Source organism: Pleurodeles waltl, chromosome 7 (genome assembly GCF_031143425.1).
Source record: "Pleurodeles waltl isolate 20211129_DDA chromosome 7, aPleWal1.hap1.20221129, whole genome shotgun sequence".
In the NCBI taxonomy this organism is placed as follows: Eukaryota; Metazoa; Chordata; class Amphibia; order Caudata; family Salamandridae; genus Pleurodeles; species Pleurodeles waltl.
Window position 1 is genome coordinate 1,384,127,948 of NC_090446.1, and position 13,639 is coordinate 1,384,141,586.

A 13,639-nucleotide genomic window follows, 5' to 3' on the forward strand; every position below is an offset into this window, starting at 1 on the left:
TGCGGTCAGCCAGTTGCAGTGCTTCTTTTCGCATACGTATTTGAAACACATTCACTAAATTATTCACGGCCAGAGATACACATATTTATTTTCCCTTTAATATCTCAAAAACTAGTGAACAGATTCACACCAAATAAGCAAAAGCGCAATCTGCGTACCAACGGCTAGCTTTCTGCTAAATTTAGTGTAAATCGGTCCAGTGGTTCGGTCTGTAGTTGTTTCTAAAGAATCCTATGGGAATTAACATGGGAAATGAAAGTTTTACTATGTTGGGTAAACATTGAAATTATCTTTGAAACAAAGGTATTGGTGATTATGCTTAGTGGTACTGTAATGGCGTGCCATATGAAACCTAAACCACGAATGAGGGATGGTGCTAACAGTAATGGAAGAGTAATGTGTCGATAGCGAGCCTGGAATTCAGGGAGGTAGTGTGAGTACAAGCACAGAGACCAATACCGAAACAACATTTAGATGCAAGTCAGGGTACATGCAAATGTTCCTCAAACACAGGCAAATTGTAATCCAGGAAGCAAGCCAGAGTTCCGGCAAGAAAGCAAGGGAGCCAAGGAAACGAGAAAGGGGATAAAAGCATAGTAACTGTTAACAAACTGAATCAATAGCGAAGTAGGTCGTACAACACGGAGAGTTGCCAGGTACCTTCCAAAGAGAAGTGGACTGCTTATAAAGCCCTGCTTCCACTCCGGACTTGGAAGGGACCTCCACCAGTGATGATCCTGACACCCCAGCAGCTAGAGACACATGCATATTCTGTGATGACCAGTCCCAGAAGTAAGTCGTGTAACTCCTTTATTTCTAACACGCAAGATATAGATACTTTGGATATCTCGTGATGCCCTGTTTGTGTAATGTTCTGGTAGCATTTCAGCCCTACTTAAAAGACATGTCCTGAGACATCCTAGACATATACATCATAATTTATAGCATCAATATCTTGATCTTTTCTGAAACTCAAGAGGAACATTTGAAACAGGTGAAATCAGTATACAAAAGCAATCCCTTTCTGAAAATGGAGAAAGGTATCTTTGGGGTACCTGGGGCTGTCTTCCTAGGACTCATAATTTTTGTTAAATGGCTACATTTGGAACAGGAAAACGTGAAAGGTGTCTGGAAGTGGTCCACACCAAGAACTATCAGAGAAATTAAATGATTTTCGAGATTTCCCAATTGTTATCCTCATTTCATTTAAGACTTCTTAGACATTGTACATCACATCTCTCGATTGATTAAAACGGTGTTCAGTTCCTTTGAGCAGGAAGCATCCTTTCAAAACATAAAGGCTGCATTCACCATGGTGCCTATTTTGAAACATCCCAGCTGTGCTTTTCCTTTCATGATGCAGTCTGAGAGCCTTTTGAGAAAGGATGGCAAATGGCTCAAAGTGGTTTCTTATCACACAGTTGCTTATTATGCCGGGACTCAGAAATAAGTTATACCATCTGGAGAGAGCTGTTGCCAACTATGGAGACTTTGGGACACTGGAGACATTATTTGAAAGGAGCTAATCACTGGATGGATCATAAGAACGTGGGATAGCTGAAGTCTATGAAATGTATGAGCCTTAGACAGTCTATATGGTCCCCCTTTTTATCTAAGTTCTATTATGAGATTAGTTAACGACCCAGAAACAGAAGTAGGAAAGTGGAATACTGTCTCTTCAAGAAAAAGAAGTGCAGGCTATCAGCAGTCCACTGATCATTTTAACTTTTTCAACGAGGGAGCCTGTGTCAAGTGAACTCTTCTTACATAAACTTACCCAGAGCTATCAAGCAATCAGTTGGATAGATTGGATTGCAGAAATCGCACAACTTCGCGGACATGTTAAAGTACTCCTGTGGCATGCTAACAAAGTTTCCATCCCTGATAAGAGTTTACAACAGCAAATCCTTAAGCAGGAGCATGATTCCCCTGTGTATGAACATCCTGGAACGAGCAAGACAAGGGACTTGTGGCCATATGTACGAACACATTTTCCCATTGACACAGAATGGGAAAAACCCTTTGGTACATCTGGCCCTTGATCTCACATCAGTTCTGGTTGGCATAAATGAGAAACGAAATAGACCAGTATTTCTAAAAATGTTTAGAATGTGCTCACATTAAAATACTCCAAATTAAGGCAGCAGGATTACTACAACTATAAGCTACACTCCAACAGCCATTGTCAAAGATATCCTTGTATTTTATTATAGATTTGCCTCCATCTGAAGGAACTAAGGGCCAAATGTACGACCATCATTGTTTGCGACTCGCAATTTGTGATATTTAGCGACTCGCAAATTGCGAGTCACAAACCCTAATGTACAACAGTGTCTGACACACTGTTTGCGATTCCCAAATGGGTCGCAAGGGACCTGCCTTATTAATATTCATGAGCAGGTCACAATTTGCGACCCATTGGGAATGGCTGGCACTCACAGGGATGGTGGCTTGCTAGGGTCAGCAGACCACCATGTCTGTGACTGCTTTTTAAATAAAGCATTTTTTAAAATGCATTCCATTTTTCTTAATGGAAAACGGGATGCATTTCAAAAATGGAACTTTTAGAGTGGGCAGTGGACTGTTAGACCAGTGCCTGCCCTGAAAATTTTTTGGCATCCCCATTCACAAAGGGAAGGGGTCCCTTGGAGAACTCTTCTAGTTTGCGAATGGCTTACCACCAATTTGAAATTGGTGGTAATCTGCAAATGTTTTGTGACCGTATTCCTGGTTGCAAGACATTCATAAATACCAGTGTGATTTGCTATTAAGAAGGGACGGCTTTTACACACCCCTTCCTAATAGTGACTCGCAAACCCTATTTTGCGAGTCGGTAGTAGGTTACGGATTGGCAAAATAGGGTTGTACATAGGAAAATGCATTTTACATTTACCGATCGCAAACGGCCCATCCGGTAAAATACAACTGGCCCTAAGAGTGCATACTTCACTTAAAAAGATTGCTACAGCCTGCATCTTGGCAGCACCCTATTTAGGTATTTCCGGAGACAGCGCAGGAGCTGTTAATTGTGAGAGATTTTGTTTACTTACCAGGGGCTTAGATTCCATCCATTGCTTTCCATTGGTTGGCTTCATCGTTACTCTCATTTCCTTGCTTCTCTTTGCTCAGCACGTGCCAACTTAATTTCCTCTTTGTGTATTAGTCCCACCCTTGAAGCATGGCCCAAGTCTTGCTACCCTGTCTAGTGCAGTATGCCTCCACTTCTCTTCCTTTTTCAAAGGTTCTTTTTTCTTTTTTCTTTTTTACCTGCAGCACTCTCCATAAGAGTGCATGTGTTTGCTTGCTGTCTACCCACCATCCCACTCCGTGTCGTTGCTTGCCTTGTTTTCCTTCTCCTCCCATGTTGTTGCCCAACCTGTCCCCCTCCTGTTGATTCTTGACCCATATTCCCCTGTCCCCTCCCCTATTGCTGCTTCCCATCCCAGTGCCCCCTCCCCTGTCATTGCTTGTCTCGCTCCCCTACCCTCTCCATTGTCATTGCTAGTCCCATCCCTCACAACCTCCCCCATCATTGTTTGCTCCGTCCCTCACGATCTTCCCCATGTCATTGCTTGTCCCTTTTCCAGTCCTTTAGCCCCCCCATGATGCTTGCTCCTAGCTCTATGTCTCTCCCCCCAGAGGAAAGGTGCTTTGATATGATCAGCACTGCCTGCGTCAATGCGCTTTTTCTCCCTAACTTTTAGCCATGTTGCACAACAGTCTCACTCTGGACTAAGCCAGTAACCCTCACATAGGCAAGACCTATTAGCTTAGCCAATCCATGTTAAAGGAGATAGGTAGACTCCATGGGTTACTATCCCATCATAATAACGGATGGGAGTCCAGTTTCTAGCTGAGTTTTAGAAGACTTGTTCCAAAGCTTAGGCTTCATGCCCTACTTGACTACCAGTTATTGCCCACAGACTGACAGAAAGACTTAATTAGACTTTGGAACAAGAATGGCATTGTTTACTTATGAATCACTCATATCGGTGCGCTTAGTTGATCCCTATAGCAGAATTCTCATGGAACTTTACATACCTCATTAGGACATACCCCTTTGTATTGATCATGAGGGTTCTATCCTTTCACCAGACCTCCAGCATTTTTATGGTAGGCATTCTCTCCATTCAAACCATCATCCAAGATACCAGCATAATACAAAAGTCTCTTAGCCATTTGGGATCTACGAAAGCCATATGTAAGACCTTTGCGCATCTCCATTGTAACCCTAGCCAAACTTCCATTATGAGCGAAAATGGTTGACTTTTCACAGATTACCTTTCCATTTCTGGCACTCTACCCAATTTACCCCTGAATATGGGACCCTGTGTGTATGGTAAAATTTGTGGGATTAGCTGCAGTTAAATTAGATATTCTTGACCACTGGAAAATCTATCTAATTTTACATATGTCTTGCATTAGGAAGGCTGTGTCATCCACTCCTTCAACCCCACCATCTACGTTAGTTAATGGAACACCAGAGTGTGAAGTTGAAGTTCCCTTGTAGTTTATGTGGAGAAGGGAACACAATATTTGGCTGCATGGAAGGATATAATGCGCCAGACATTTCCTGGGAATCAGCCTCTTTTGTTAATTCTGTTCAGCTGGCCTCCACCTTCGATAAAAGGTTCACTTCCAAGCTCAAATTCAAGAGGGAGGAAGGAGGGTCTTTTTACTGAGGGGAGAGGGAAAGTGAATTGGCAGAATTAGTATTAAAATCTACCAAGCCATAAGCACGCTGTCTGGCAACAGCAGTAGTAAGGCTCCTTCTCTTACGCTTCAGATTGCATTTACCCTATTTGTTACCTCACTTTTGTTGTTTTCCCCTTCTCTGTTCCCTTGGTTACCTAGTCCTTTAATTTACATTGCCATCATTTTTATCCTGTGTTTATTAGTTTTGTCTCCCTAATTCCAGGCTTCCTCTTAAGCTGTGCTGCAGTGTCATTCTATTTTACTTCAGCTCTTGGACAGGAATGATTGTATGCTTGGAGCGACAGTCCATCTCCTCTCTAGTTACATTCTATCCCTTCTCTACAACAGGTACGTTCCTACCTAAACGCTGTGATAATCTATATGTATATTGCTTTTATGTTTTTCCCCACTTACTGTGTTTTCTCTTCCAATGTGGAGAAATTGCTGACCCTTGAATATTTGCAAAGCACTGTGCCATAACCTTCCAGTTAGGGTTTCCCAACAACCAACCTGCACACACGTCTCTCTTTTTTTCTCTGCTTTATCCCTTTTACCCTTACACTCTGGTCTACTTCACAAGCATAGAGATAACTACTAGGTGTGGGTGAGGGGTTGAATGTATTCATCGGGGGAGGAGGCTTTGTCAACTGTGACATCTTCAACGCTAGCTGGGCTCAGGCCATGATAGATATGGACCATCAGGAGCAGAAGGGTAACGTAATCCTGAGTGCCGCGTTGTAGTCCATATTGAACAAATTTATGCTAATACTCAGAAGGGTTAGCAAACTGCCAACATCTCCTATTCTGTGAATTGCAAGCTTTCCATCAAAGAGGTGGTTAGTGAGAATTATGAGCTTTCGAATGTATAGGTGGTTAAAATCCTCAAGATCAGTTGGCACCCCAATACCAAATGGAATATCTAACCGTCTATTTAAAAAGACTGAGAATAATAGTCCCTCTGCAGGTTATCCATTGCTCTTCTAAGCATTCCAACTTCTTGAAGAGGACATAACTGCACCCTAGTCTCCCATCCAGTTATAGGATGATCTCATTACAGTATGTAGAATCAAATAATTTTGCTTGTATTTTATTATTGAACTTTGCAATTCTAGGCTTCATCAAACACCTTGATTCTGACTGTAACAAACAGATTTCAGGAGAAACAGTAGCACTGTGGGTAACATTCCTACATTCTCCTCAGTAATACACTACTCAATAAAGTTACAAAAAGAGATTATATGCCTGTTTCATAGATTAATACAATGTGTTTGCTAAAATAGACCAGATTACCAATTTGTTTTTATAAGGTTGACCAAGGCCTATCCCAGCAGAAATGTCAAAGTTGGGACATTTTCCCCATGTCACACACCTATGTTGTTCAATCTTTAGACTACTGATATAAGGGACAATGTTCAGGAAGCCAATGCTTTTTCTAACAATTTGAGCTCCCATCATTATCAAATATCACAGTATGACAGCAACACTGTTTTGCTTGTTCAAATGCCTGTTGGTCTTCAAGCTTTATACTGGATTGTGTGGTTACACCATTCTAAATAAGCCCAGGACTAATGCAGGAAACTCAGCATGCGTGGTATTTTGGGACCGTGAATGTAAGATAAAATGGAATGCTAGAGGTCTTGCCATTGAAAGAAGCAAATCTTACATTTGGATTGAGAAAATGGTGGTAATTGAATCAATATGCCCTTTTAAAACTAAATTAAACTTGACTGTCTATGGTGTATATTGCAACCTTGCTTCAACAGCTCTAATTTTCATTCTCTTAGTAGCTAGCTCAAAATTGATACCATTCCAACTGTCCTCATGACTTGACGTGGCCCAGTGCTATTTCAGTCAGTATTCGGTCACCCTCAGTCTAGCTGTCGTGACCATTGGTGAAGAGCAATAAATATAGATTTTGATGAGGGAAAAACAGTAAAGTAAGTTAAGCCTCAAGGATTGGGTTGTGTTTGTTAGGCCATCTTTTATGCAAAGTTGCTCTTGATTTGATTATCCACAACAGAGAATTGTTTTCAGGTCCTATTGATCAGCAGCTGGGGTGTTTAGATAAACCCTGCCTGAATCTAAGTGTGGGTTGTGCTATCTGTTAGGGGATAATTTGAAACACGTTTTAGGTTTGTAGGATACAGGAAGAGGTATTTGAAAGTGTTGAACCGATTTTTGGATCTAAAACCCTAGAGAATCATTATTTTTGTTATCTTGAATTGCATAAATTATTCAAATATGTTTTCATTTTTACTTTGGTGGTACCAGGAATATGCGAAGATGTGGCTGTGGGCTTCCTTTTAAGTCTGACAGGAGTGCTGCTCAGCATGGAGCGGTGTAAAGGATACCTTGTCTAACTTGTTATTTTTAAGTTGGAGGAGAACAGGCAGCCAGGTGAGGAGTCCAGGCTTAGCGGTTCGATGTGTGGTGGGGTTGCATTCTCTTTATACATCTATAGCCCTGGACATTGGCTAAATGGTTTGGTTGGTGGGGTGCATTTGTAAATAACTTAAATTGTGTGCTGTGATTAAGTTGGGGGTATGAAGGGTTTAATCTTATTTTTATTTTACCATGTTCCTTCATCAAAATGGTAAAACAAGATAAAACACAACCACTGTTTACATCAGGGCCTATTATCGTTCTTTGCTCCGAGACATTGCTTTTGATTTCCATGTTGTGTTGTTCTAAATTTGTTATCCCTTATCTACATAGTTCTCTCTTACTACTAGCATTGACAGTTGTACTAATACCAGATTAATCAGATAAAACACCATTATTAGGTCTTGCTAGGGAGTGCATGCACTGTCTCAAATAGACATGTTGTGTTCATTCTGTGGGCTTCAGCCTGCCCATAGGCTTACCATTTGCTCGATCCATCCCCGCTGTCATATCCTTTGACCGCATTTTTCCTTGGAATACATGCGTCATGCCTCTTCTTGTGTTTAGCCCTCTCCCAGGGCATGGACCAATTACTCCTGTCCATCCACTGCTCCTGTTTTAGGAGCTACTTTTTTTATCTGTGTTTGAGCACTTCACACAAGTGCTTGTGTTTTTACAAACTCCTTGTTCTTCCTCCATCTGGGCTTCACTTCGAACTGTGTATAAATTAACAAATTGCACTAACTGCAAAGCAGTAAAATTGTAAGCTGGTGTTACATTATTTTGTTTGCCGCAATTCTATATAGCGCCAACTGGACCCAAAGGTATCAGAGCACATTACATGAGCACTAGTTATAACTTTACAGATGGACTAATTTTTAGGCATGGAGAGATTAAGGGTCTGATTTAGGTTTCGGCAGACAGGTTACTCCATCACAATGGTGATGGATATCCCGTCCGCTGAAATATAAATCGCATTATTTCCTATGGGATTAATGGGCTAGATGTATCAAAGCTTTTTGCATACGCAAACGGTGCGAATGCCCGTTTGCGAATGCAAAAAGCCCTTTCAGAATGTATCAAAGGCATTCTGAATGCAATTTTAAGGAATCGCTAAAATAACGATTCCTTAAAATTGTGATCCTGTTTAGAGAGAAGAAATCGCAAACAAGGAATCCTTATTTGCGATTTCTAAAGCACATGTATGAAGCAATTCCTTAATGGGAATTGGGCATTAAGGAATCGCTATTACCACCAAGTTGAACTTGTTGGTAACCATGTGCAAATTTTAAAAATGCATTAAAAATGTATTTTTAAAATGTACATGTAAAGCACACATGCCCTTTTGGCATGTGTGCACCTTACATGTTGTTAAAAAATGTTTTGGGGTGCAGCAGAGGGGGCCTTAGGCCCCCAGCACCCTGGACTTTGTATTTCCCCCAAATTGCGAATTCCAGTTAGGAACTCGCAATTTGGGACATGCAAAATATTCGCAAATATGGGCCGACAGGCTCATAGATGCGAATGGGGGCCGGTATCGCAATTTGCGATTCGGTAATAGCATTTGCGATTTTTAAGAAATCGCTATTACCGAATCGCAAATATGATACATTGCCTTTTGCAAATCAGAAATAGCGATTTCTTAAAAATCACTATTTCCGATTCGCAAAAGGCCTTTTTCATACACCTGGCCCTATATTTCGGTGAATAGGATACCCATTAAACTTGTGACTGAGTAACCCGTCTGCTGAAATCTAAATTAGGCCCATAAGTGATTTGCCCAGAGCCTCCTGTCGAGACTCGAACCTGGTTCCCCAGCTTCAAAGTCAGCCGCTCTAGCTGTTATGCGAAAAGCTCTCCCAGCAAAATATAAACATGAAAACTGCACAGTTCCCTATTTTTTGGAATCGCGGTTTGAGATTGTTTTCATTTCTCTTTTTATGCCTTCCTCCCCATCTTTTACTGCTCTTTCATGCCTGCTAAATATCTCGGATGGGGTTGTTTTCATTTCTCTTTTTATGCCTCCTTTCCAATCTTTTACTGCTCTTTCATGCCTGCTAAACAGAAGATAAATCCAGCCTGAAGCACGCTCCACTTTCAGAGGCAATAGCACTGGGTCTTTGATGCATGCATGTGCGCTTGTGTTTTACACAAGCACGCTGCTATTCAGCATGGCTAAAACGCATTGACAACGCCCATAGATAGCTCTTGGATTGCCAAGACCTATTGTCTTTGTCAATTCTTGTTTTTTAACACTGATTTAGGAAGTTATATCCTTGTTTAAAGCCAAGATAATCTTGATATGTGTAGTTCCAAATTTATATTTTCCAACACTGTTTATATGCACTTCCATTTAATGTTATGTGATGCTTATTCTGCATTAGCACTTAACAGTGCAGCGTACCTTTGGTGTCTTTCTTTGGCATGTTTCATAATGTCTGAGTGTTTCTCTATTTGAATTGTGCAGCAGTGAGATTTTTTTATTTTTTTTAACTTCTTGTTACACCTATGCTTGTTCAGTTTTCTTGCTTCCTGTTGCAAGTTTGAAACAGTCCAGTTAAAATGTGGAAAATGTAAATATGTTTAATAACACAACAACTGGTAAATAAAAAGAAGAGCAGATATTGGCACTGATTTGCTTGCTAAAGAGCATTGGTTAAAAGGAATAATGAAAAGGTTCTACACTCTAGAAATATATGAGAGGGCAGAGTGCGCATTTCAGAAGAAAAAAAACACACAATTCCGGAAATAATCCAGGCAGAGGAAGAAAACATGAAAAATAAAATACTGCCTGAAAAGTAATCAGAAAAGAACAGCAGAAGAAATAACACAGCAACAGATAATTCAATTATAAACTAGAAAATGGGCTCAACCGTGCAGAGTCTCTTCTTAAGTGCATAGTAAAAAGAACTAAGGTCAGAGGGGCATTAAAAGGCTCACACATGGGAACTCTTTTCTGTTGTGTTTTAGGACCGTTTCAAATGGTAGTAGTAAGAGCGGCTGACAGAGCAGTTATGGGAGAATTGATGGGAGACATTTAGGGTCATTGACTGGGGAAGTTTGGGGATGGTTTCACAAGGAGTTACTGGATATTTTAAGAAATCCATCACTTCTTCTCAATGTACATTCAAGCTCCTTCCTTTCGGTGTCCCACAAGGTCCAATGTTTTTAAGATCTACGGGGCTCCCTTAGCTAAACTCATCAGGTCGTTCAACTTGGAATTTAGGACCTATGCTGATGGCACCCAAATTATTTTCAGCCTTGAAAAGGATCTTTCTATAGCACGCTCTAATTTTTGAGAATGTAGAGACAGTAGCAGCCTTCTGAATGAATTACTGTAGCTTAAAACTTAACTAAGTTAAATTGAGGTCCTCTTAAAGAAGGTACTGCCAGCATCTGGCCTCACCATTGGTGACCTCCTTCTCTAGGAAATACATCCACAGACTTTAAGGCTTCCTATTCAGCTATAAGCTGAGTTGTTCCACACAGATATCTATGGTTACCTCTATCTGTTTCCATCACCTGAAACTTGTTAAGAAAACCTTGCTATTATGACCTGTGAATGCTTGTTTTCTGGTGCTGTGCGCTATTATTGGTTCACATCTTGATTAAAGAATGCAATGCCCTCTACCAAAATCTTCCTCTCTACCAACTGAATAGAATTCAAAATATTAAAAAAATGTGAGACATTTTGGGCTCCAACTCCATTTTCTAGTGTCTTTCCACTTCAAACAGCTACACTGGCTTCCAACAGCCAAGCATGTACTATTTAAGACCCTTTGTGTGTGCCATAAAGCCATTTATGGGCAGGCCTCTCAGTCTATAAAGAAACTTCATTATCTATAACCCCTTAAGTGTCCTTTGGTGGACATCTTCCATGCAGCTTGCCATTCCCAAAATCAAGAACCTCTGTAAAGGGTGTGCCCTCTTCTTTGCTGTTGCAAAATCTTGGAACTCTCTTCCCCTTGAAATGAATCTTATGCTTAACCATCAACTTTTAGGAGAAGCCTCAAATCTGGCTGTTCTCTCACTAGACTACTCCTATATTCCTGTACTTGTAGCATGTATCAAAGCTAGGATGTCCTCACACGTGATTGTGCGCTTAACCAATCTAATAAATATATAATTATGTGATAAGGGTAGCAGTGTCTTCAGAAAGCATATAAAAAATTGCATTGCTAGTCCATCCAAGCCGATGACTTACATTTGGTATTTTACATGTGACTTTTGCTTCCAAATTAACATCTTCCCTAATGATATCTTTATTTTTTGTCTTCATTTTGGGACTATTAATTCGATTGAAAAAGGTCAGAAGTTTGTTATGAATTGGTGCTTCTTTTTCTTAAATAGACTTCATAATGCACCCCTGGTATATGTCTTTTCATTTGTGACTCTCATGAATTCACAAAAGTGCACCCCTGGAATATATCTTTTAATTAGTGGCTTTCATGAATTCACAAGGAGTTACAGAAGTAGACCAGGAAATCAGTGAACTAAATTTTAGCACAAGCAAATATGTATGTGTAGATTTGCTCATGCAAATATCTATTGAGCGTTTGCAAGCTCACTTTCCCTCCAACCTCTTTTTTTCCCAGCCCTGGAAGAACTTGTGCTTTTGCCCCTTGTTAGGAGTAATTTTCCGACCTTTCTCAGTATGGGAAAAGATTAGAGAAGAGCTGTTGAAAATCCTTAAAACATGCATTGTGTAGGTTTGCATAGCCTCAATGGCATTCCAGGCCTGGAACTATTGCTTACTTCTTTCTCCAGCCCCAGTATGAAGGTCTGCGGAAGGGTGGCATAATGAGGAGATTGCTATAGTAGGGCTTAAACTGCCAGTATTCAAGCTCTAGTATAGTATTAGTCCTGGCATAGTTAGAGAGGCTATTATCAAAGCTCTTACATAATGAGATATCTGCCATAATTTGTCACCGCACTACATAGTACCAAAGGGACAAGTACATTTTTTACAGGACAGGTAGATTTATGAAGCAACCTGTCCGATGGACAAGTAGATATTTTATTAAGTTCCACACCTCTGGGTGAGCTGGCTGAAGGCGGTGAGGGAGTGTGGCAGGACACTAAATACTGTTATTGTAACACAAATATTGGGATGGACTGAGGAGGGTGTTTTTGAGGGTGGTTGGTAGATGACAAGATGCCAGATGTATTTTGTTTATTTGGGAAAGGAGAGATAGTAACATGGTTGCTGAGGATGGGTGGCAGGACACTACTAATTTCTATGTGGATAAGAGAAGAACACTAACAAGGAAAGGGAGGGTGAGTAGTCGGACATTGTAAATAAAAGTTTGTTCATAGTCAGGGAAGATGTCTGGAGGAGGATGGGCAATGCTGTGCACAGTTTCCCCATTATGCCTCTTCCTCTGTGGAGCTTGTACTTCAAGTCAGCTGTGCAGATAAAGAGGATGGGCAGGGGCCAAAAACAATATACAATTATAGATTGGTATCTCCCAATTATTTGCCGTTTTCCACCTTGGGTTTCCAAACAATATAGACAACTCATACTATACACTTGTGTATTGGATGTCACTTTGAACTCATCATTGGCTCATAGCCCTATTGTTAACAGGTCCTAAGGGTAGTAGCCAGAAAATTAAAATTCCCCCCGCTTAGACCCCAAGCTCTGATGGAATCCAGCAAGCGAGGCATGTGAGCACGAACCTCCCTAGAAGAACTCCCTTGTCTCTTGCTTCCAGGAATCAATCTATTCATCCTTCCATCCACCCACTGATAACCACCATTTTGCCTTTTCATTTTCCACCTATCCATTAGCCATTCCATCCAGCCGCACAGACATCCATCATCTGTGCTTGCATCCATCTATCCACCAATAACACATCTATCATTTGATTTATCCGTCTGCCAATCAAGGCCGGACTTGGCATTGAGCATTTTCACGGGATGCTGAAAAAATGGAGGCTGCTTTTGTTACTAGATGGCCGCTTATGTAACAGTGCAGCAGTTTTAAAAGCAATGCAGAGTTTTTTGTATATCCAACAGTTTTCTGGCAACAGTCTAAGGCCCTCATTACAACCCTAGCGGTAAATCCTGCTTACTGCCGTGCAGAAGACCGCCAACATACCGCTGCGGCCGCGGAATTCCACTACAGGTATTACGACCCACAGCTCGGAATCCGCCACAATGCAGACACCCACACAAGTCCGCCAGACCAAAGGTCAGTGATCAACTGGCAATACCAAAACCAACACCGTCACGCCAACAAGAATACGCCCACACTATCACGACCCGCGAATCAACACGGCGGTCTTTCAACATCAGTAAACTATTGGCGGTACACACCGCCACGCTCAAAATACACACACACTTACAAAACAGAACCACATTGGACAATTCAAATTACACACACCTGATACACATACACACACCACTCCCACACACCAAATCCAATATAAAACACACACCCACATTACCCACAAACCCTTACTACCAGAAATTTGAAAGCAGGCAAGAGAGAGACACTACCAAAAACAGCACCAGCATCCACAGACACACAACACCATCACTTACACAACATCCACGCACC

General features: G+C 41.1%; 1 protein-coding gene across 2 annotated transcripts in view; it reads left to right on the forward strand.

Moving 5' to 3' along the window:
- Positions 1 to 686: 686 nt before the first annotated feature.
- Positions 687 to 13,639, forward strand: part of LOC138246373 (sodium-dependent neutral amino acid transporter B(0)AT2-like) — a 278,385-nt gene continuing 265,432 nt past the window's right edge. The window contains exons 1-2 of one of the 2 annotated variants that reach the window (XM_069200937.1): positions 687 to 792; positions 4,919 to 5,043. The gene's annotated coding sequence lies outside the window, so the exon portion shown is untranslated. The remainder of the gene's footprint in view (positions 793 to 4,918; positions 5,044 to 13,639) is intronic. The other variant, XM_069200938.1, reaches the window with a different exon arrangement.